The sequence below is a fragment of the Rosa chinensis genome, chromosome 5 (assembly GCF_002994745.2).
Source record: "Rosa chinensis cultivar Old Blush chromosome 5, RchiOBHm-V2, whole genome shotgun sequence".
In the NCBI taxonomy this organism is placed as follows: Eukaryota; Viridiplantae; Streptophyta; class Magnoliopsida; order Rosales; family Rosaceae; genus Rosa; species Rosa chinensis.
Genome location: NC_037092.1, coordinates 13806901 through 13832294, shown reverse-complemented (window position 1 = coordinate 13832294; position 25394 = coordinate 13806901). Strand labels below are relative to the sequence as shown.

General features: G+C 38.9%; 1 pseudogene; it reads right to left on the bottom strand.

Moving 5' to 3' along the window:
* Positions 1–390: 390 nt before the first annotated feature.
* LOC112166197 lies at positions 391–6625 on the bottom strand (annotated as a pseudogene).
* Between the last annotated feature and the right edge of the window lie 18769 nt (positions 6626–25394).

The window sequence follows — 25394 nt, the reverse complement described above, 5'->3', positions numbered from 1 at the left end:
CCTTTTTCAAAGTACCGATATATACAAAGATACCGATATTTAAAACCTTGGGTGGAACTACCTACATGGGAGCAAAGAATAATTTTTTCAAATCCCTTTTTTTTTTGCTCTCTCTCTCTCCTCTCTCTACTATCCGTACTTTTTTTTTGGGTCAATACTATCCGTACTCTTAATCTTAGACAATTGTACATTTATACTCGACCTTTTCCAGGATGATACCACGTTTGAGAAACAGAGTTCCCTATTGTGTTGACAGCTGATAAACATGTCCGTGTGTTAGTTTGTCTATAAAGTACTTGGCTGATGGCTTCGAAGTTTATAAAGCTTAAAGTTTATGGGGACTTCAAAGAATTATAGTAATGCTGCTACACCAAAGAACTTCAAAGACTTTAAACTCATGAGTTACATTTGAAGAGACTTGTATAGGTTTGTTTGGAACATTAATTAAAGGATGGAATTTAACTATGAGATATCAACTATTGATCACATCAAAAGATATCCAATGATTCAGGGTTGACCTGCAAACAGGCCAAACTCCAGCAAGAATCGTCAAACAAGTGACATGAGAAGGAAAAGTAGGATACAGCAACATATACACACAGAAATTTGGTGCTTAAGATACCATTTTGGGAGATAAATCCCTCCCAACAATCACTGAACTGGTTGAAATATAATGCAACTCTGTTGATGTGCTTGCAGGCTCACTTGATGAGGAACAAGGCACGACTCAGTTAATTTCATAACCATTTCTTGTTTTTAAGTTTGGGAATAGTTAGGTCTGCTCCTCCAAATCCATCCATTATCGCATTTGCTGAAGGGAACTCGGCTCTAGCCGTCAAACTACACAAACAAAAGAAACGAACAAAAATAAGCCAACAATATACCTAGATACACAAAAGAAAACAACTCTAGCACCTTCTCCGCAGCATACTTTTACATACCGATAGATCAAATGAAAAATAGGATATCATACATTTCCATAGTCATCACCCTTGAATAACAATGATTAAAAGATATTGGAAATAAGGCAATTTATGCTATTGTAATCATTTAACTCCTAAGAAAGTGGGGAGTTTCTGCAACAGACAAAATGAGCCACAAGCTTATAATGATCAGTGTGATATTGTACCAACAGGGACTTCTTAATTGCAACATTTTAATACCCAGCTCGGTTAGTTAGCCCAAGTTACCATCACACTTAAGAGCTAGCTGACAACTTCAGTTTCATTTCATCAGGGTGCATTCTATGAAATTATTCCAATTTCCATTCAATGCATGCTGAGAAAATTTAACAAGTCATGCTGACGGACATAGTATTTCCATACTTTCATACTGAAAGTTTGAAACCATCCTACTAAATGCAAGCAATGGTAAATAACAAAAGTGAATACATAAAAAGAAGAGCTCACAGGTGGTGATTGTATAATTGAGTGAGAAGAAAATACCTGCTTCTTAAAACAACACATGGCATGCCCACTTGCCGAGCTCCTACCACTCCTGACTGGCTTCCTGCAATTAGAACACAATTGGAGACAGGTAGTCCAGCATTTTCTGCCCCTGCCCTCAAGGCAGCTATGATCTTCTGTAAGCTGGAAAACCATTAGAGCACCAGATTAACATTGAATTGCATGTATACAAACTCAGCATTACATCAACTTCTGCAACCTACATTTTTAGGAAGTTTTTTGTCCTTTTTCCCTTCTTTCTCAAAAGGTTTCATCAAATAAATCAGGCTGAGTATGCGGAGTTATGTAGTGAGTTCATGAAGAATCATGTGGGTGCTTGACCGGACCATAACCCCGTACATCATGTAACATTAACAGAGAATCGTCCAAGTCTAATGCAAGCAAAATGTAGTAACAAAAGGTACAAAAGAAAAATGGATTAACCTTTCTGATGAGGTAGTATCAATCTCTACATTCAACTTTAGCATCGACGCAACCTCCTCTGCAATCCTTTGTTTCTCAGCAGAAACTGGACCAGAAAGCAAAAACAGACCCCTTTAGTACCATCCTTTTGGACTAAAAGAATGTATATCACAAAACATTTACATTTCTATTGAACTAGATAGGGAGTCTACCTGCTTTCATTGCCTCCTTAGCTAGTTCCTCATCCACACCTGAAGAAAGACTTTACCAAATACTACTTGACCATATAAACTCTTTTCCACCTCCTTATCTCCAACAATCTTTAGCCTCAAAATTCTTTCTTGGCCAAGCTTTTCAATGATGGATCTGACAGTTATAAAGAGAAAGTTGGAGTATTAGCTTGATCACATAACAAGCAAACTAGAGCATGCTGAAATGGAACCAGTAGGGTGGTGATAAGGATAAAGTGTTTGTAAAAGAAAACCATGAAAAAGAAGAAACAACTTATACTATTTATAAAGCAACAAATAGTACGTTCTTTTTTTTTGGTCAACAAAAGTTTATTACATTGAAAAACGGGGAGTCATATCTTCAATGAGGATTAAACTACCTAGCTTCACTGCCGTGATTCAAGCTTGAGCTAAGGGGAGTGCCACACGACTAGTGCAAACACTACTGGATATAGTTAAACATTTATAATCTTTATTGGGTGTAACTCCATAAACCTTCCTAGACTCTCACTAATCAATCTAGTCACATATCAGTTTACTCTTATAAGTAAGAAGCTTATATTCCCACCAGCCCTTACAGCCAAAGTGTACCTGTTTTCCTATCAAAACAATCCTTCGGCTTTGTAACCCATACATACATATAAATAAAGAAAATCAGTGAATTTCAATTGGATTTACTGAGCATAATTCCATGTTGTATTTGTGAAAATGGAAAACGTATAAACCATCAAGCAACAACTCTAGAATCTGTGATATTGCAGATATTTGAAAAAAAGACTAGGAGCTATCAGTGGCTGAATTCTTCATGGCACCAACTTCAGTGACACCACTGCCACAATGACAACCTTAAAATAGTCCAACAATGGCTACAGTGTATTGTATATATCCAAAAGCCATAGGACGTTGGTAAACATGTCAACAAATAAATAAATAATTGATGGTTATTACCTGGAAATTGCATCCCCACTTTTACTATATGATGTCAATATGACCACAGGTATTCCTTCATTGTATGCATCATCGATAAATCTGCAAATGGGAATCAGAAATAGGAGTGTTACTGTTTGATGCTGATGGACACAAAAGGAATGCAAAATTGGCAAAATCAAGCCTATGTTGAAATGTGTAGGGAGGTCTCTCTAAGTTAACTGATACACCAAACTGATTGAGGGTTTTGTCATGCAGTGAATCTTCAATTCTAACTTTGTGCCTAGTATTGGGACATCTCACCAACACTCTCAACCAAAACACTCCAACATGTCTAAGGACTTGCCCTAGCGCAAACTTCTGACAATCAATCATGCGGTAGAGAAATCTCCAAGGAACACAACAGCATTTTCATCTGTTGGCAGCAACTAGCAAGCTACATAGAATATCACATATTCACATCTTTCTCTGACAACATTCCCACAGGATTTATGATTTTGATGTATTGACTATGGTGGAACTTTTACCCTTCATACTCCTAAGTTTACTTATCCTTCTATTCTTGTTCAAAATTTTCAGAACAAGAATGCTATTTGGGTAAACTGTCATTTATGGTTTTACAAAATGGTTTCCATCTAGGCTATTCAAACCTATGAAGATAAAGTACATCCAGATCAAGAATCATTACAACAGTGGTTGGTTATGGTCATCGAATTATATGGATTTATTAATACATAAGTTTTGATCGAGGGTTCATACTATTAATCAAGAATCCAATTAATTCACACTACATTTACATTCACCATAAGTCGGAGAGAAACACTAGCCAAAGATCTGCAAGATACACCCTATGATATAAGAGAGGGGGATGTCGAGGATACTTCATGTATATCTTTTAGTTTCAATCAGAGAAAATACAAGCTCCAGATGCACAACTTACAAAATCAGGACAAGACAACTCACTCTTCAAGTCCAGGTCGTAAAGGTAAACTATTGGACATCAGAAACTCATCCATTGCTATTTTCTGTCAAAACTAACCAATTATCAATTAGCTGGTGTCATACTTAGTGGGTAGCGCTAAAAGATTGCATGACCATCCAAAATATTTCAGCAACGCATAATTTGATAATATGATTAAAAATTTAAAGATGATGTATAAAAAGAACTCATTACTAAACCAATTTTGTAGAAATGAACATCAAAATAAATGTAGGTCCAACATCACTGTCAACATGAATAATAGTATTATATCCAGTTTTCCATACCTACTGTTTATTAAATGTCTTCTACATTGTATTGTAAGATTAAAAATGAGCTATCAAGTGCAATAAGAGTTTGTAGCTAAACTCACAGCAGCTACTGCTTTTTTGTAAAATCAACATAATTATAGGTAGAATCTTCCAGAGGTGCATCAAATTTAGTTCTCAATTCATTCTAAGCTACTTTAAGGTTATGGATAATATTCAAGCTAACATCACATAAGGTTTCTAATATTTTGCTGAAATAAATAATTGGCCCTGAAAAAATAAAATATAAGTCCAATATTGACAATATTAGAGCAACTGAAAGTATCAGACCTACATTTAAAATTTCTAGACAGTTTCTCTTCTAGCTTAGCAGGCATACATGATCAAAAAAGTAATTCAAAGTGTTTAAAATTTCTTTGACTCTTTGATCAATGATCAGAATCTTATCAACACATTAAACACATTATGCAGCCACCTCAGCTGTTAGATGAAATATTGAGATGCATCCCTGAACCCTGAACCTAAATCTGTAGCTTAGGTCCTAGTTAGATTGTCATCGTATATATGCATACCTTTTTTTGCAGAACATTTTTTATGAATGATTCTTTCTCAGTAGTGGGCAATGACGAGGGCCAACCAATCTGCAAAGCAGATAAAAGATAAAAAAGAGTGAATACAGATGAAGTAAAGTTTCAAAGAGCTACAATAAGCTATTCCAAAGACAACAAACAGGAACTCACCCGATTAAAATACATGATCAGCATCTTTTCCTCATCACCAGCACACTTCCTGAAAAATTAACATAAAACTGCACTGAACAACTTCAGATCGTCAAAGTCAATAAACCTTGATCCAGACATTCCAACAGTTAACTAAATAAGAAGGGAAAAGGCAAAGCATGTTTGCACAGAAGAGGAAGGTAATCTGAGTCACAAGTGTTTGACACACCATATGGACAAAATTTTATGACCAGATGCACACGCATACATGCCGTTGTCACTAAAGTAACTAAAACTATTGCGATTTGGAGCAAATCACGCATGACTCATACTACACTCAAGCAAGTCCCGATTTCAATTTTAGGAGTTTCCCATTGCAAAAAAAATTAGATAACTTCCCAAAAGAAACAAAGTGACATGTTGTGGAAGAAATTGCTCACAACTTTTTTGTCGCACCTTAGGAGGTCCAAATAAACAGGTTCAGTCCAGTTTGCACAGTCAAGCCCGAGCTTTTTAAATGCTGACAGTATCAAGAAGATAATAGCGTGAGATAAACACATAATTGCATACTTCATACATATATACTGAATCCTTCCATGAAATTTTCACATAATTACTGCATCTGCGCACCTACATTGAAGGTTGGGCGGTTACCCAAACGATATGCATCCATAAGAACCCTGAAAGAAAGAGATTTCATCAAGAAAAAGTCTTCGAGCAGAACCAACATCAACTTAATAAGCATGATAATGTTGCATATCGGCTTGAGTTTCTGGGCCAATCATTAAGCTTTTAGGACAAGAAGTATGTGAAAAGGGAGCTGGTAAGAACTAATATTACTGAGCAGATAGCTTGAAAATGCAACCAACTTGGTCAAGAAATTGAAAATATTTCAAAGAAGTATAACCAACCAATCACTTAAGGTGTATGATTCAATTAGAAGCAATATAAGAACCAAATACAACAATGCAAACTAAAATGCAACAAGTGAAAAAAAAACTCAGGTAAAGCAGTAAACTTTATGCAAGATGGAGTAAAGTCACCACCTTTAAGAACACCATTCAATTGAAGGCACAGTAAAATCAATGAAAAACTAGTTGGGCGTGAGAGAAAGAGAATGTTACCCGTCAACTTCAAGAAGAACAGCGAGTTCCTGAGATGGGTTCTGCCCGTCGGCGCCGGAAAGTGAGCTGAAAGCAGTGAAGCGATGAAAGTGGAGACATTTTCCGGGAAAGGTTGAGTTTTTTGGGAGAGCAGGGGAAAATGGAGAGGGCAAGTTGAGATGGTTCTTGGGTAAAGCATAGAGGTGAGAGTTGGTATCGTGAAAGATGGTTGAGAAGGACTGAGGCCTGAGAATAGAGCAGGAAGCGAATTTCATGGCCGTGTGAGTGTGTTGGTCCACTGGGAGTCCACACTGGTTGATTTACAGCTTAAAGAGCACAACCATAGAATCTCAGTTATGATGGCTTTTCTTGATATGAAATGACTCTTGTGACTCCTTTGGATTTGAAATTCACATTGGACCAAAACTCAACAGGGCCGGATCGAAAAGAGTTTAACTCAGAGCTGCAAGACTCAAGCCCATTCAAAGTTTTGAGTACTTAGGAACATGAAAACACATGTCGAAATTGAGCAGCGCATCATTGTATCTAAACGAAATTACTTGAGACACCAAAAATTCTACCAAATATCAATACTAAATAACATGCCACATCATCATTTTAGACATAATAATTTCCAGCAAGGTTTCCCTCTTGTAATTTTATCATTATAAAAAAAATTCATGTATTTATTCAAAGAAAAAAAATTCATGTATTACTTATAATAATGATTTCAACAGCAGAAGAACCCCTCCTCTCCAGTTCTGTTCTTTCAAGCTATTGGCATGGCTCTGCCATGGATGCGGCTAATAGTTTTATTAACACAAAAAATATTTGTAGATCTAAATTACACAGCATACATCTATGTATTCCTGAAAGCAATGAATTAATTAATTGTTGTATTTTTTTCATTTTCAATGGGAGTTATAATATGAAGGAAATGAGTGAAAATGTAAAGAATAATAACAAGAACCACAATCCCAGAACATCTACCGTACTTATATATGTCTTCCTCCTTCATACCAACTAAAAAAAAAACACACAATTAGAAATCCATATAAAACCCAATTGGATTAAATACCTCAATCACATCATGATCAGGAAAGAAGATGATGGAAACTCATTTAGCTAATAGCCGGAATAGAATTCTAGCAAGTCTGAAAATTTCTCTTCCTACCTGGCATGAGTTATGGGAATCAAGTTGTTAGCATTGAAGCCACCCTCAAGTGCAAGAGGTACAAGTTATAGAATAGGGGATTAAGTAAGGATGTCGAACCCACGAGGATTGGTAAATCATTTCCTAGCTAGGGAAAACCTAAGGAAAAATTAGAAGAATATACAAATGTACAATCACAAATAAAGACCCACAAGTGAACCAAAGTTCATGGTGAGTATGTGCAAGATGGTGTGTAGAGATTTGATTTTGATTTTGAGATTGGTTTCTATTCAAATTGAAATAATGAAAGCAAGTAAAATAAACTAAGTTAAACTAAACAAGTTGTTATCAAATGGATGAGAGTTAGGGCATCGGGTTTCACCTTTTGCCTCCCTTGCAAGCATTAAAGCAATTGAATATGAATGATGCAAAGCTAATTGTCCAACTACCCTCTTAGCATCCGGATAGGACTACTAAGGCTTAAACCCCTTTCATTTTATTAACTCTAACCGGATAAGTCTAGAGCTAACTACCTAGAGACAAATTCAATTACCGGATATGTCTCAATCCTTTGCCCCTAAATGCATAAAGCTTAGAGTTTAGGTAACCAAGCAAGCAAACCAATCCTATCTCTAGGTGATTTTAGCTCACTACCCTCACATGCACATATGGTGTGCTTTCATGCTATCTTTTTGCCTAAAGGTAATCAATCTCTAAGAAAAAGTTCATGTCATGGCAAACACATAACTCAAATTGATTATGTCTAAGTAATGCATTCAACTATTGACTTAGCATGTGAGAATGACAACATGAATTTGCATCAATTTATAAACAAAAGCATCAATACAAGCAAGGTTGGCTAGGGCTTTCAACCTTAGCCCCAACTAGTTCACTACTCACACATAGCTAGATACACAAGTTTCAACATTCTATTAAACATCAAATACATAAAGATATAGGGAGTAAAATGTGACTATTGATGATGCCGGAAGAGGTGGTGGAGATGGGTCTCCAAGAACATGATGTGGTGGTAGTCACCTTCTTCTCCTTGCTCCAAGCTCTTGATATTGGTAAGAATAGTGAAATTTGGAATCTCTAAGGTGAGTTGTGGTGTTGAGTGGAGGAGGAAATGGAGGTTGTAGTGGTGGAAATGGTGGTTTTAGTGGTGGAAGTGGTGGTGTTTTCTCTAGAGAGAAAAATGGATCTTGGATAGGATAAAGATGATTGAATGGAGTCAAGAATGCTGAAAAATTGGTCTATGGCCTCTCTTTTATCAGCTATGTATGTCCTAGCCTCTATGGTCCAAAAGTGTGCAAGAGAAGCTCTTACACAATTGTCCCCCAAATGGTCCCAAATTGGCAAGGTGACAAAAAGACAAGGTGTATGGAGATATTTGAATTTCAAGTGATGGGAGATTCTCACCACCATGGTCCTCCTTTGCTGGAGAAAAGACCCTCCATGAGTGACAGCTCGCCAGAAAAGTCGATTTGCAATTTTCTTCCAATCTTCGTGTCTTCTTCCCCTAGCTTCAAATCTCCACATTTCAAACCTCAAATAGTCATTTTATTCTCAATGCAATGCAAGGTTTCCTACAAATAAAAGGAAATAGATTAAAAAGGGCAAAATAGCATGGAAGACAAATTAATTTTCATAATTATGAGGCACAATTGCATAAATAATTTGTGACTCAACACAAGTCTTAGGGTTTGTTTTTGTTCTTTTTTTTTTGATTAAAAAAAAAAAAAAGAGGATAAAAAAGTCTTAGGGTTTGTTATTATTATTAATACTAGCCTTTTTTTTTTTTTTGAATCAAGAAAATCACTTTATAAATTAGAACTTAATAGAGTTTATTACAATCATAATGAACATATCCAGAATACATTCTTGGAGTGTTATCAAATCACAAGGAACTTATGCTAATCTCAAGCCAGAATCGTCATTACATACCTTTCCGTTGCCATTAACAGACAGAACAAGAAGTTGTGCTTGTACCCACAGTGGTACATATAGATAGGTCTGTTCATTGAACATCCAACGCTCACTTATTAAAAAACAGCTTGAAGCTTCCTTCAATACTACTCCAGAGGATTCGCTAGTACTCCATATGCCAAACAGAAAAACAGTTTCTCGAATCAAAACTCCAGGATCCCAAATACGAAACCCTAGAGAACTAGAGCCCATTAGTTTGATCCTCATAAAGGCCCATTGTTTTGGACACCCTAGGCCCCCAATCTGAATTATATTTGGGCCCCCAGATTGGTCTAGGCACCCACACTGATTTGGGCCACAAAACTATCATGGGCCTCAAAATTGATTTGGGCACCCCTACTGCACCACCGATCCTTGCCTTTGCCGGCGCCAGATCTGATCGAGATGTAGAAGAACTTGTTGTAGCACAATCCAAACACTGCATGAATCCACTCGCCGCCGCAGCCACTAGATGGGAGCTTTTCTCTGTCGTTTCTGCATACCGGAAACCCTTGGCCCCGCCAGCGTGCACAGGTTCAAATAGCACTGCCATCGTACCGGACACACTTGCAAGTTGGAGTGCAATGACGCTTGTCACTCTGGTATGGGGACTGGATTCCTGGCTCCGCCGGTCACCCAAGGCTTTCATATCACCATGATCAGCACCGCAGTTCCCCACCGCCACTAGAATTGGGTTGGAGAAAAGGTGTTCCCTCCATGATATAGTTTGCATTCCTCCCACACAGATCAGATCTGATTTGAGCCGAGCCCTACACAAGCGAATCGAACATTCCCATTCTCGCATCCATCTAGCCTTGGGTCTCATCGGATTACACCCCTGATGTAAGACCCCAAAAATTCGTTATTAATTCCTAAATGTTTCCTGGAATAATAAAGTGTTCGTTAGTACGAGTTCGTGGTTCGAGAGTGGAGCGAAAGTGTTTCGGACAATTATTCGCTTGAAAAGCTTCAATCCAAGGATTGACTTTTTATATGTTTGGATTTTGTGAAAACAAAACTTCCTTCACAAAAGTTGTAGAGCGCGTCGATACGAGTTCGTGGACATGCGGAACGCGAGAATCGGAGTTTGTATGAAGAAGTTATGGCTTTCGGAAAAAGTTTCTAGTTTTGTATAAAGCCCTAAACTTTTCAAAAATTGCAAAAAAGGCCAGATTTCCAAATTTTGAAACTGACCTCTCTTTCTCTCTCCTCGAGCCCGAGTCGCCCTCTCCACTTCTCCAGACGATTTCTTCCTCCGCCGGCCACCATAGGACGTCAAACAACTTAGGTTATTTTCGTTTAGTCTTCCTCTATAAGTCTATGGAAGAATTGCATCAAGATTCGAGCTGTGGAGGGCGTGGCAAGGCCGGGAAGCTCCGCGGCAGAGCTGCAAATCGCCTTCATTGGAGCTGAAGATTTCGGCCACCATAGGTGAAGTTTCTTGGGGGTTTTGTAGCCCAGAGGTCGTAGAAGGTTTCCCCAAGGTGGTTCGCAACAATTTCACTTATGGAGGACGAATCGAGGATTTGAAATTCTAGGGTTTCAATCGACCTTCTTTCTTCCAAGGTAAAGTTCGATAAATAGGCTTACAATTTGACTTTAGTACAGTTGGGAAAGTTGGTGTACATGTTGTGAAGAAGATTTTTGGTTTAGGAACTATTGCCAAATTTTGAGTTTGACGCGCCACCACCTGTGGCGGTGGTTTCCAGCAACTTCCGGCCACCCCAGGGATAGTTTTTGTCCCTCTTTTCAATCTACACATCGATACGAACGTGTCGATGTACAAAACATAATTTTTGGAGATCGTACAAATATGTTATGATTTTTACAATTTCGACCCGTGAGTATCCGGCTGTCCAATCGAATTGTAGTTTTGTCATATTGACCGTAGAAGTGTTCCAGAGACTTTGGGTGGTATCGGATGAGGTTTCGGCTCGATTGGCGTCACTTTCGGATTTTTGGATTGTTTTGGGAGTTTCAGAATTTAATTGTTTTAGTGATTCGTGTACTGAATCGAGGCTGTACTTCCTTTAGGTGATTGACAGTACGTTTGGTAATTTATCTTGGCTATTAAAGAAGACACAACGGGATTTAGAGGTGAGTAAATCTCACGGTGTTTCGGTTATTAAATTAGTTATATTTTAATTTAGTAAATTAAAGGGTTAATGCTCATACACCCCAAATTCGGGAAAATACTTCTCATACACCCCAGTGTCTTATTTTTGTTCCCTCTTACACAAACTTTTCTCACTTTGTGTCCTACCTAACCATCTTTTCAAAATTCCTACCATTAGTACCCTTTCTTCCTTTATCTAGCAATTTGCTTTGCTTGTCAGAGTCTGCATATGCATTGGTCTATTTCATATAGTTTTGCTGTCTATTATTGTTTATTTAAAGGTTTTAAGAAATGTGGTGGGCCCATCAGAGTTTTATTTGAATATATATATGAAGTTGACAGTCATCCTCTAAATTCCAAGGTAAACAGTACGAATTACTATTCATAATTTCGATTGTAGGCAGACTTGAGTTGATTGCAATCTGCAAAAACACTAGTAAAGAATTGCATAGAGACAGAGAAAAATTGAGAAAACTAAAATCCTATCGAGATAGTCTCGACAAAGAATCTCCCAATTATTGGGATATTATTTATAGACTTCAGACTAGAATCTATAGAATAGAAGAAGAGATAGATAATCTCCTATATGTTCTGGAAGAGGAACAAAAACCTCTTGATTATTTGAGCATTGGTTAGATCCGCACATCACTGGTATCAGAGCTTGTAAAATAGCTCAAGGAGAACCCCTCCTTAATGGGGACAATGTCAGAATTGTTATTAGAGAAAATAAATTCTCTACTGAAATCTTCTGATGAGAAATATCAGAAGCTGTTACTAGAAGTATCTAGATGTCAAAATCATCTAGAAAAACTACCTGATATAATCCACCAATTGGAAAGATTGGAAAACAAACTGGATTATATCAAGGAACTTCCAAAAACGGAAGAAGAAAAACTAACGAGTGTTAGTAGAAAAATCAAAGAACAGCAAAAAACGCTGGATTCTATACTGAAGGACAAGAAAGTGCCTACAGTAAAAAAGAAGGCTAATGGGTTCAAACCATTAGAAAAACCAGACTCAAATCGTGTTCCGAACATGATTTTTCTGGAACCATCTACTAGTCAGACTAGTATCCGGTATGAAAACCCGGAGAAAACAGAAAAAAGAGAAACGAAGATGTTAAGCATCTTTGGAAAAAAGAAAGGAGTCCAACTCCTATATTCTGAAGAATTTGAATATAATGAAATCGAGCATGAGGTAAAAAACTCCTCAATTCCAAAGCTAGATTTCAAACAGATCTACAGAAGGGGAACATTTGACCTGATGGACAGCCATCATTTCAAAGTACTTAAATTCACAACCCCCTCAACAGCAGGAGGAGAGACAGATCTCTTGATGATCACTCCAGCTGAAGTTGCCAGAGCACAAGCAAAGAAGTATCAATTTATGCACATTGGAGTAGTCCAAGTCGGCATAAAGCTTTTGGCAAGAGAAGGCATCAACTGTTCAGTCCTATGCGTCCTGCAAGACAACAGACTAACAGACTTCCAAGCTAGTTTGTTGGGAACTCTAGAAGCATCACTGTGCAATCAAGTGGCGTATTTCAACTGCTTCCCCAACTTCTCAACCAGCCTGAAGGATGCAGCCCACTGTCTCCGACTGAGAGTCAAGACAGATGGAATATCAATGAAGAATGATATGCAAGAATTGGCGATAGTATACAGAATATACTATAAACTGATGAGCACCATAGTAGAGCCGAAGACACGGATTTCCAACATCCCTGGTCTCACTACTGGATTCCTCACCAGCAAGAAGAACCATTCATAGCAGATTCACAAGGTTGCTTGGAATGAAGTAACTTTTCTTATTGAATGGAAATTATCCGGTCCGAAGCTACCAGCAGAAAGTGTAAAAGCAAAAATCTACGAGAGTAGAAGAACTGGAGAAATCAGCCTCAACTTCGACAACCACAGAAAAAGTGATGTCGGTCCTGAGAAGCTCAGGATAAACAACAACCTTCTGAGAAGAAGCTACAGCACTAGAGAAGCTAGTGTCAGTGGTACAAAACCCACTATTGAAGAGCCAATATCAGAAGAAGATCTGGAAGCTGATCTTAACAGACCAGTCCACATGCTCAGAGCTGAGAGGCTCTATGATCTTTATGAAGAAGCTGAGAATTGTGAAAGTCCTGAACGATTAGAAAAACTAATCGAAGAAATGAAAGAATTCAAAATTAGAAAGACGAGAAAAGTCTTTCCTTATCAAGATCTTGAAATGGAAGATGGAGAGAGCTCCAGAACTTTCATAAATAGAGAAAAAGGGAAAGTAAAACTCCCATTACAGAAAGCCCCCACGGGTAAAAAAGGGGAAAGAAATTCAAAATTAGAAAGACGAGAAAAGTCTTTCCTTATCAAGATCTTGAAATGGAAGATGGAGAGAGCTCCAGAACTTTCATAAATAGAGAAAAAGGGAAAGTAAAACTCCCATTACAGAAAGCCCCCACGGGTAAAAAAGGGGAAAGAAATTCCCAAAGATTTGTCCTAGAGGACAATCTGCCAAGAGTTCCGATCACGAACTACGACATCTGGTTAAATCTAGACAAGAGTCTAGACAAAAGAAAAACCATTGACCAATGGGTAGATAGCCTGATGATGGCTTCTGCACTTACCCTTGGCAAATTTGAAGCACCAGATTTGCAGGTGTACTATGAGACTACTCTTACTGGAGTGGCAAAAAAGTACTACCTATCCTTCAAAGAAACTGCCAGAGGAAGAGACTGGCTTGAAGAGATCAAGAATTCAAAGTCTCCGTATGATTTTGCAGTACCCCTGTACGATCAGTTCTGTGGAGATCTTTCAAATCTGAGTGAGAAAGCCAAAGAAATGGCAAAGTCGAATATCTATGCTCTCAAGATTTGTGACATGAGATATTTCGAAGAATACCTGAATGAATTTCAGGAATATTACTGTACAATTGGTGAACTAGAGAATACTGATCTAGTTAATCTGTTGCACAGAAGCTCCCTGAACCATGGAGAACAGCTGTGACAGAAAGCATGGCTGAGAAACCAATTGAAAGATTTTCAGTTGGAGGAATTGCCGACAGAATCCGGCAACTACTGAAGGAGCAATGCAAAGCCAATCCTAGAGCTAAGATGGCCAAGAAGCAACTCAAAGGAGTTGAGAATTTCTGCTATGGAATACTGGATATGCCCACAAACTGGGGATGTCATGAATCCAATTTCCGCAGAAAGAAAAAAGAAAAATATTACTCTAAAAGATTCAAAAAGAGTAATCAGAAGAAAGATTGGAAATTCAAGAGAAGTTCCAATTACAAGAAACAACAGGATGAAGATCCTAAGAAGAAATTCTTTAAGAAGAAGAAGAATTCCCATCAGCATAAACAACAACCGAGCAAGAAAGCTTGCAGATGCTGGTTATGTAAAGCTGAAGGGCACTATGCCAATGAATGCCCTGAAAAGGGTAAAAAATCTACTAAAGCTCTCTTTGAAGAATATGAGCAAATAGTAGAGGTAGCAAACATGAAGGGCTACGAAATAGCCTATTCTGATGATGAAGAAGACGACAGGTCAGTTTATTCTACCTGGTCTGAAGAAGAAGAATCATCATCTGAGTCTGAGATAGATTCTGAAGTAGAGTACTTCGAATCCAGACAAATGAATGTTCTAAGAATCAAGAACTGGGAAGAGAGCAAGACAGAATCTTTCCTGTCTTCTTATCAGGTGAACCCTGGTACATTTGTTTGTGACTTCTGCTTTTGTCACGAAAAGAATGGTCTCCCTATGTTTTGTGAAGAGTCTAAGAAGACTTACCACAAAGAATGTTTCATAGCAGAAGCAAGAAGAAAAACCAAGAATGGCAAGGTCAGCCAATTGGTTGAACAAGAATACGAAGAGTACTTCGCTGAGAAAAAGGCGAAAGAAGTTGAAACTCTGTTCCAGGAAACCACGGAACCATCTTCCTCAGAAATAAAGGAAGAAATCATCGATGAAGAAAAGGTCGATGAAAATATTGAACTGGTTGAAACACGAGAAATTGTTCCAGAAGAATGTAAACCATTCATTCCTCAGGAACAAGCTCAGGAAAATGAGCTTCAACAAACGAAGGTCGTCTCTACCAGTAGATACAGCAACTACATAGAGATCGGACTAAAATTCCCGGATCACAGAAAATATCATCTACATGCCTTTGTAGATAATGGATCGATCGGGATTTACTGTTGCAAAGAGATTTGCAATTCCAGATGAACTCTGGAAAGAAGATAAGAAAAAATCAGCTACTGGTGTTACATTTGATGGAAGCCATCTTACCATGAAGAAAGTAGCAAAAAATGTTCACATCACCATTGGTGGAGGAACATTGATCATCCAGAATGTTTGGCAATCTGAAGGCCAAGGATCTGATTTCTTGTTGGGAAATGATTTTATTCTCCAACAAAGATTCATTCAGGATGAAGAAGCGATAGACTTTAGGAAAGGAGAACGGGTGTTCTGGGCAGACCGACTCACACAAGCAAAAAGTGTGGTAGGTCCTGGTTTTACTACTCAGTATCAGAGATCGCAACAGAATAGTGGTGATCTTACCCCTACAAGCCCAAATTTGAGCCTATACTCCAGATCAAACAACAAGAAGAATTACTTGTTGAAGAATCTTCTTCTTCTGAAGAAGAAACTAGTGAAGATGAAAAAGCTAGTTTCATCCATGAGCATAACCTCAAGCACTTTCAAAACAAGCTTGAGTCTCAGCAAATTCCCACTCTTGAAAAAATCAAGAAACTACTTGAGCAGAATGTTGATACAAATCCTCAGAAGTTTTGGGAAAAAGACCCAGTGATCTGTGAATTGAGATTGCATGACATGAATGCCATCTGTCATGTCAAAGCCATTCCTCAGTACAAAGAGGAAGATCAAAAAGAATTCAGAAGTGATATTGAAGATCTCCTGAACAAGAGATTAATTCAACCTTCCACTAGCCCTCATCATGCTCCAGCTTTCTACGTGAGAAATCATGCAGAAAATCTACGAGGAAAAGCTAGAATGGTTATTGACTACAGAGATGTCAATAAGAAGACTGTCAAAGACGGTTATCAAATCGCTCAAGTAAGAGTATTGATTAACCAGCTCAGAGGAGACAAAGTCTTTTCGAAATTCGATGCAAAATCGGGTTTCTGGCAGGTCAAGATGCATCCTGAGAGCATTCCTCTCACTGCATTTGGAACACCACAAGGTCATTACGAATGATTGGTAATGCCTTTTGGTTTGAGGCAAGCTCCCTCAATCTTCCAGAGAAAGATGGACAACATCTTCAAGCATGTAGCGGAGTTCTGCGTCATCTACATAGATGACATCCTGGTCTTCTCCAAAAACAGAGAAGAACACATGAAACACCTCCATGAGGTAGTAAAGCTGATAGTTCAGTATGGAATTATCCTAGGTGAGAAGAAAATCTTCTTTATCCTCGATGAAGTTGATTTCCTAGGGATAAACATCAAGAATGGAGTCATAAAACTCCAACCACATATTCTTGAAAAGATCTGGAAGTTTCCAGACAGAATTCTTGATGCTAAGAGTCTAGAGAGATTCCTTGGTGTCATAAATTATGGGAGAGATTTCATCCCCAAAATCTCAGGGTTAACAGCAATGTTATCTCCAAAGACAAGTTCCAAAAGAAAATGGAACTTCACTGAAGATGATGAAAAGATCGTGCAGCAGATAAAAAATCTCTGCAAAAACCTCCCTCCTCTTCAACAACCAGAAGAGAATGATGAAATTATCCTCCAGACAGATGCGAGTGATAATTACTGGTCCGGTGTTGTTCTGGCGAGAGCGCCTGGAACTAACATTGAAAAGATCTGCAAATTTTGTAGTGGCAAGTTCAGCCCTGCAGAACTGAATTATCCCACAGGGGAAAAAGAAATTTTAGCTGTCAAGAAAACGATTTAAAATTGTCCAGCATATCTTGGAAAACCCTTTACTGTCCTCACCGATTGTGACAGAGTAAAGAATTTAAAAAATTTTAAACTTCACAAAGCTGCTGATAGAGGAAGATTAGCCAACTGGCAATTGTTTCTTAACCAATACGATTATATTGTTGAATTAATTGCAGGAAACAAGAACCATCTTCCAGACGCATTGACCAGAGAAATGGCAATGTTCAGCCAAAGAGAAGACGACGAAGGTCGTAATCCCAGAAGCAGAAAGACTAGGAAAGAATAGGAACCTGAAGAGGATCCAAGAGAAACCAAGGAGAAAATCCTTAAAAGGTTTCTGTTAAGCTCAAAAGGCTTGGCCTCAACTGATCAATCCCAGGGTAAATGATTGGCTAGCCCGTCTCAAACGGCAGACGGTAAAGGCTCATCAAGACCGTTGATGGCTACTGCTTTGCCAAAAAGCAGACAAACTCCAAGTGGAGTTATAAATGTTTTTAATTATGAATTAAGAACTTTTGATACTCCTGTGTTCAGAACTGGCAGGAGACTAGCTTATCACCAGAAGGCGATCCTGGATAATCTCTTATTTGCCTTTCAAGAAAGAAGCAGTGGTCTGATGTTCCCAGGTCTCTTTGCATTAGCTGAAGAACTCTATGAGCATGGAAGGCCACAAGGTGAAGAGCTTCATATGCGGCAGAGTGCTGTCAGAAAAGAGAAAATTCACTTCCTGGAAAGCCCTGAAAGTGCTAGGGTCCCTATCATGGCACTCTATGAATCAGACTGGCATGAATTCCACTGTCTGATAGGAAGACACAATCCAGAAGAACTAGTTCCTCCAACTCTATTTATTGTGTCAGGACCTTATGTTGGAAGGTACTTAGTTAATGTTCAGAGTGAACATCCTCAGGAACACAAGCTTTGGTTTGTTGAAAATGGTTTTGTCCATAGTCTGTGGACCAAAACTAATGATGATCTGAAGGGTTTGCCACCTATTATTGTCAACACAGTCAAAAACATCAGGAAAAATGACTGTATGCTTCGTCTGAAGTTCAAATCCACTCCTCCAGAATGGATCTAGAAGGCAAACGGTGAAGTTGAATATATTTCTCCATATCACTATGTGAGAATCATCCCAAGGAAATATCTTCAACCAGCCTGTGTTGGGTACAATGGTCAACCAAATTCAAGCATTCCCTGGATGAAGGCCATGGCCCTGGAATACATGAAGAAGATCATCGCTGAAGATATCAGCAATACCTTCCTGGCAGCAGGAGAAAAAACAATCATCACTGCTTACGATCATCCTGACGTAGTCAGCAGTGACCTATTCCTATCTCTCACCAGAAAAGAGATAGACTCGACAATGGCATGCATGCGCTGGGTGGAAAAGCTTGAAAATGACAACCACCACAAAATGTATGTTGATACAGACGTCGAGGACAATGCTACAACCACTTGCATGGCCCAGGCAGACAACAACTCCTTTGTCTTTGGCCACCAGTCTGAAACAGATGAAAATATGTAGCATCACGGGTGAAACCACGGGTGAAAGAAGAAAGCTCCAAGACAAAAGGCAACTGTTTTCTTTTTCAAAAGATACTTTTGCTTTTTCAAAAAGAGAAAGAGAAAAACATTTCACCCTAACCACTTTTGCTTTTCCCTGTCCGACCTCCACCAGCAGGAGCACTCAGAAAAGCAGGAGTCACCGAGTAGTTCTGTACATTTTTGTATTCTAGTTTGAGTTCCGCTCTCTATATAAGGAGCCTTAGCTTCTCTTAGAAGGCATTCAAAAAAACATCGAATAACCTTCATATTAGATAAAATTTAGGAATTGAGTAGAAAAGTCTTCTCTCAAATAGTATAGCAGTGTGCTTCCTTTCCGTCTAGGTGTGAAGTAGTGTGCATTCATCAAGTAAGTACCTGTTCTCATTCTTATGAATAGCTAAACAGCTTTTGCTGTTTACCTGAGAATGAGGCTCTGAATGTTTTAACTATATGTATATTTGAATAAATTCAGATGGTTGTTCACCCACTTCTTTAACCAATATAGTTTTTATCAGTTCATTTGTTTTTATCAGTTCATTTGATTTTATCAGTTCATATCTATCATGATAATTGTCATTCATAATTTACTTTTTAAAATGCATGCATCCTATGGAAATCCAAGGTTTTAAAACTTTACTGTTCATCTGAAAGAATCAGTTTTGAAACAGAAAAAATTAGGACAAGTAGCAGTGATTCCGCCCTGTGAGTAGCCGTTTAGACAAGGAGTCGTTAGGCGAAATGTGGCATGTTGAAGGCTAGTCTTGTTTTCGTTTTGATGTTATAAATACTGATCCCTTTTTGTTGAATAGAACTGTAGAAGAGTCCAAAGGTCAACATTGGATACAAAAGGCATTTGTTTGTTAAAACCATCCCTGTTAGTCTTTCTCTATCAACAACAGTGTAATACCAAAGTGTTGGGCAGTTGGGAAAAATACCAAGGCTTTTTGGGTATACGGGAAAAGACCCTAAATTAAATTGCTAGCATCTAAAATCGTATTTATCAAAACAAATAATTTGTTTTAAAATATATGAACTTGATCGACAACGGTTCATGGGTAAGTTAAAACATGGTTTTGATATAAAATGATTTTCGAGTAGTTAATTTGTAAAACTATAGTTGGTACTAGTGGCATCCCTGAGCAGATGACTACATGTGTGTGTGTGTGTCTATATATATATATATATATATATATATATATATATATATATATATATTTACGTGAAATATATATCTTGGTGGAATTGGGCGTGTTGTTCACTTTTATTGTGCGATGTGATATTGAGGAAAATAAATAGAATTTGAAAGAAAAGAGGTTTTTGTCGGTTTGAGCTTTGATTGAAATGTGTACGATTTTGATGATGGTTTTGAGATGAGAACATAGTATTTTGGAATTGGTTTCGTTATTGTTTTAAGGCTGTTGGAGATGAGGAAACAATATTATATGACAACCTTTGTGTGACCTATGTGGTGATTTGTGTGAAGATTCGTGTGATGATCTGCATGATGATTTTGTGTAAATGATGTGGGTTGTTGTTGAGATTGTTGATGTGGTGATTGGTGTGATGAGTTGATGATTGTGTATTGTTTTCTAGTTTTTTTCTATTTTTGAATGATTTGTTTTCCTTCGTAATCTCCTGAACTAAATTATATGCAGGGATTACTGTTTTCTGAATTGATTGATTTTAATGTAATCTTCTGAACTAAATTATATGTAGGGATTACTATGAACTCTTATTGTTGATTTTAATGTAATCTTCTAAAGATCATATGCAGGGATTACTGCTTTTTGAATTGATTGTTTTAATGTAATTTCCTGAACTAAATTCTATGCAGGGATTACTATGATTTCTATTAATTGTTTTTAATGTGATCTCGTGAACTAAGTTTCTATGCAGGGATTACTAATTTTACTTAATTCAATTGTGAATGCAATTGCGGTTTGAGATTTGTAGCGAGTTGTGAAATGAGTTGTGAGGTCATAATTTTGACAAATGCTTTATGTTGAGAAGAGAGGAGTGTGATTTCGTGGTTGTGTCATTGAGACTGAAAATGATTTGAAACGTCACTGAGGTGACAACTACTTTTGTTGAGACAAGTGGACGATGGTTTTGTAGATTGTCGTGTTTTTAAAATGTTTAAAATGTTACATGAGTTTGATCGTTTAGTTGATGTTAATGCTCAGGTCCGGCGGTAGCCGATTCCTTGTTTAACGCTGGTCCGGCGGGCGGACCGCTACTCCGAGGATTATATGGTTCCCGTTTGCTGCAACACGATAGACAGGGCGTCAGAGGGAGACTGCGTTGGGCGGTCTTCACTGCTACGATGCCTAAGTCAGTCACTGTATATGGACAACATAACAATAAATGAGTAGTAATTGCGTAATTAATGAGGAGAGAGGAGAGAACCTTTTATAGTTGAGGAAGAGGTTGATCTTCTTCGTGTTTCCGATGTGGGACTGACGTGCCTCGGTTCCCAGCGTCTGGAGCTTCGGATGCTATATTGACGAGGCATGTGGCGGCGCGTCAGCGGTGATCTGGGGGCGGTCCAGGGCTCAAGCGGTAGCCTGCCTGGCCGTGCCTTCGTAGGTCACCCCTTTGGTGGGAGTCGGTACCTCTGGCGGTACAGTGAGCGTGGCTCCTTATAGCTAATTATGCTCGTTCTGGCACATGTAGGTACAAGTCCCCCAAGTCCCTAGTCAAGGAGGGCAATCTTGGTTGGGGAGTTGATCGGCGGTGTGAAGCGTTACTTCCGCTAGACTTGCAACAGCATAATTAGCGTCAGTGCGTTGTCAACCATGGATTTACTGAGCGAACACTTTATACCCTTTCGGGTGGGCCCTGCCAGGCCCGCCAGGGAGTCCTCCACTCCCTAGCCAAGACGGACCTCCGAATGGTTGGCAAATTGTTTGTTGAGGGGAAGCTGCGCAGAGCAGAGGGTGTTGGGTAGCGAGCCCAATCTTAGTACCCAGGTGACGGGAGTCAACGTACCTGATCAGGGTCGTCGTAGACTATTGACAAGTTGATAGGAGCATTTTAATGCGACGTTTTAACTGTTTTTCCCTACATTTTCTGCGCCATTTCCTTGAAAAATCCCTGTTTGGGAAAGTTTCCATTCTTTGATTGGGAAAGTTCCTTTTTGTAGAAAGTTTCCATTTTTTTTGTAGTTTCCATTTCTCATTTCTGGCAAGTTTCCATTTTCAGTTTAGGAAAGTTTCTATTTTTCATTTTTTAGTAAGTTTCTATTTTTCATTTGTAGAAAGTTTCTATTTTCAGTATAGTTTCTATTTTCAGGACCTCGGAGCTAAAAAGTGGAAATGAACTCATAAATGGAAAGAGAAGCTTGCGAAAGTCAAGGGGAGCAAAAATGAGAAACAATGAACCACGGAAATGAGCAGAAATGAAGAAAAGAAGTTTTCCTGCTTCAACCAGGAAACCCTGCGAAAAGGAGGAAAGCTTACCTATGAAGTTTCCAACGTTACCATGAAAAAGAAATGGAAAAATGAAGTGTTATAACGTTGGAAGGTGACAAGGCTTGAAGTTGAAGCAACAAGGCCCAAGAACTCTTAAGACTCATTAGATTTTCGGCAAATTGGATCAAAGGCCCACGAAAGCCCAAACAATTAGGGTTTGTGACGCAATGATTAAACCCTAGGAGAGTTTGCCGTCCAAAGCCAAGAGAGAAACAAGGAAAATGACGTGGAAAATCAGAAAATATAAAGAAGATTTCGATTGAGATTTTCTAGGGAAATATTTATGGAAAGATAATCCCTAGGAGACTCCTTGCCGTCCAAAGCAAGAGGAAAAGAAGGATTTGCCGTGTAAAACCCTAGAGAATTCGGCAAGGAGATATTCAAGGGAGAAATATAAGGAAAGAGAAAAAAAAGTGGAGACCAAGAAAAGCTCAAAGAAGTCTAGATACATTCCTTAATTCCCTAAAGGAAGTTTGGCCGAATTGAACTACAAAAATCAGAAATTATCTCTATATTTCGGCAAGATTATTTAGGGAATTAATATTGGAATTTTGTGATTGGTTGGACCACCTCATAGGGCTTATGTGGCACGCAAGCATTGGAGGAAATTATGTGGAGCAAGCATCACATGCCGTGAGGTTTCTTAGGGTTTTGGACGGCTTGGAGACCTAGGGGCCGTCCCCTATATATTCTCACACTTTCTCAACGCAAGGGGTTCCTCTCCTTTACATTCGACACTTTAGAAAAAAAATCAGAAACTCTCTCTAGCCTAGCCGTGCTCTTCTCCATCCTCTAGGGCAACCACGAAGTGCAAGCAAGGCCAAGGAAGAAGAAGACAAGCCGTGCACCACCTCCATCACCATCCTTGAAGATTGCTTTCGAAATTCAAGAGACCATTCATCACTTCATTCATCTCATCTTCATCACGGTGTAATCCGATTCTCCTTGTAACCTTTGCTTTGTAATTTTCGTTGGTTATGCCTTAGTTGACACATATGTTTGAACACTTGTTGATTTCTGAAATTTTATGATTAATTGTTAATTTTCAGATTCATATATTGCGATTTATGGTTGCTTTTGTGTGAGTGTTTGATTAAATTTGCATGATAGAAATCTTTTGTATGATAATCTTGAATGGTTCGAAACATTTAGGGTTTTTATGTGAATGTTGCTACGAATTTGAGAAACATGGATCAACTTTTTGGTTTTGTGTTCTTGAATCAATAAGTAGTAAAGGTTTTGTGCAAAAACCGAATTTAATCAAAGAAGATTGCAATTAGGTGAACTTTTTCATACTAAATTGCACATTTGAGTTGATAGCCTTTCTAGGTGCTTATTGCCTTAAACATGTATGATTGACTAGCTTTCTAGGGCTTGAATGCATGTTTGATAGGATTAGTCTTTGTGCTTTCACTTAGATTCATTAGCATTGAAAAGTAAAATATGGGAAATTGTTTGCTTTTAACGTTTCACATGATCAACTCCTCTTGCATGACTATGATGAACAATGATGAACTTGAATCAATTTTAATCATGAGTTTCGACTTTGATCCTTGTACTCACATCCCATTTGTGTTTTTATGTTTTTGCATTTTAATTGTTTTATTAACTTAGTTTTATTTTCGAAAAAAGAAAACCAAAAACAAAATCCCCCCTATTTTCGTAAATATGTATATATTTAGTTATATCTTTGTAAATATTATACTTTGTTTTAATTTTAATTGTTTAATTGTTTGACAATGACAGGTGTACCCTCAATCCCCGGAATAGAACGATCCCTATTTACTTCATACTACTAATGACATTTCAGGGTTAAATTATGCGCTTGCTTTCGAGCGCATCACAAGTCCCCGTGTCCCGTAGGGACGATCTGACCGTAAAGCCGCGTGGCAGTCGTTGTCAGAGTGAGGCGTAGCCTCGGGATTCGCCGCTGGAGGATACCCCCTGCTGGATATAGCAGGAAACAGCGTCGCGTAGACGTGTTTGGTGGTAGTTAGTGAGCGGAGTTGCGCTCAGGAACGCACATGTTTTGCAAGATGGAAGGGGTTTTGTCGGCGGTGCCACGTATAGCTGAGGCTGCCTCTTGCGAATTGATAAGTGGAAGTTTTCTAGTGGGGATCCGCTCATAGGAGAATTCGACAGGTGTCAAGTGAGAAGTTCGACTGGCGGGGTTTCGCTCAGCAGACTTCAATAGTTGGAAGACGACAAGTGAGAAGTTCCGCTGGCGGGGTTTCGCTCAGCAGACTTCAACACGGAAGATGACAAGTGAGAAGTTCCGCTAGCGGGGTTTCGCTCAGCGGGCTTCAACACGTGGAAGATGACAAGTGAGAAGTTCCGCTGGCGGGGTTTCGCTCAGCGGGCTTCAACACGTGGAAGATGATAAGTGAGAAGTTCCGCTGGCGGGGTTTCGCTCAGCGGCATCCACTGACGATTGGTGCCTCCTCCCAAAAGTCGTGACTTCTACCAGACGCTTTGTCTGATGGTGGTTGACACGTGGCGAACCCCTAAAGGGTTAGCGTGCGGAGGCGTGTCTCCTCCGCCTAGCCGTCTCCTCGCCATTAATGTTAGTAATGATGGATTTTGTAACCGAGGCGTCGCCTCGGTTAATCCGGAGAGTAACTGTAGTTGTGGGACACGTGTACGGTTGACATCTGATGTCATTTTTCAATGGACGGCGTAGGACTGTCTGACGTTGACATAAAAGGGGGGGGAGGGGAAGTTAGCATTTTTGACACTGCTCTAAACATTGAACTGTGCTTCGTCGTCTTAAAGCTTTCTGCGTCTGAGATCGGAGAAGAAGGTTGAGGCGATACTGCCGAGTTTTCGTACTTGGAAGAACCGACGATCTCCAGCCCCGAAGACAAGTGCTCTCACTGCTGTCAGAGACACCATCGTTGAGGTTAGTATTCTGACTTATATCCCTGTTTTATTGGATGTCTGGCATGGTGATTTTTGGGTTTTTGGGTGTTTCTGTGGTATGTCCTTTGTTGAAGTGTTGTGAGGATGTGAGAGTGGGTTTGGGGATGGGTTGCTGTATTTGACAGAATTTGGGTTTTTAGGGATTTTCTAGATGGTCGAATCTGGGTTTGAGTGCGTTTGTTCATGTTTTGGTATTTTCTGGGTTGGGTGTTGTTGATGTTCTTGGGCACTGACTA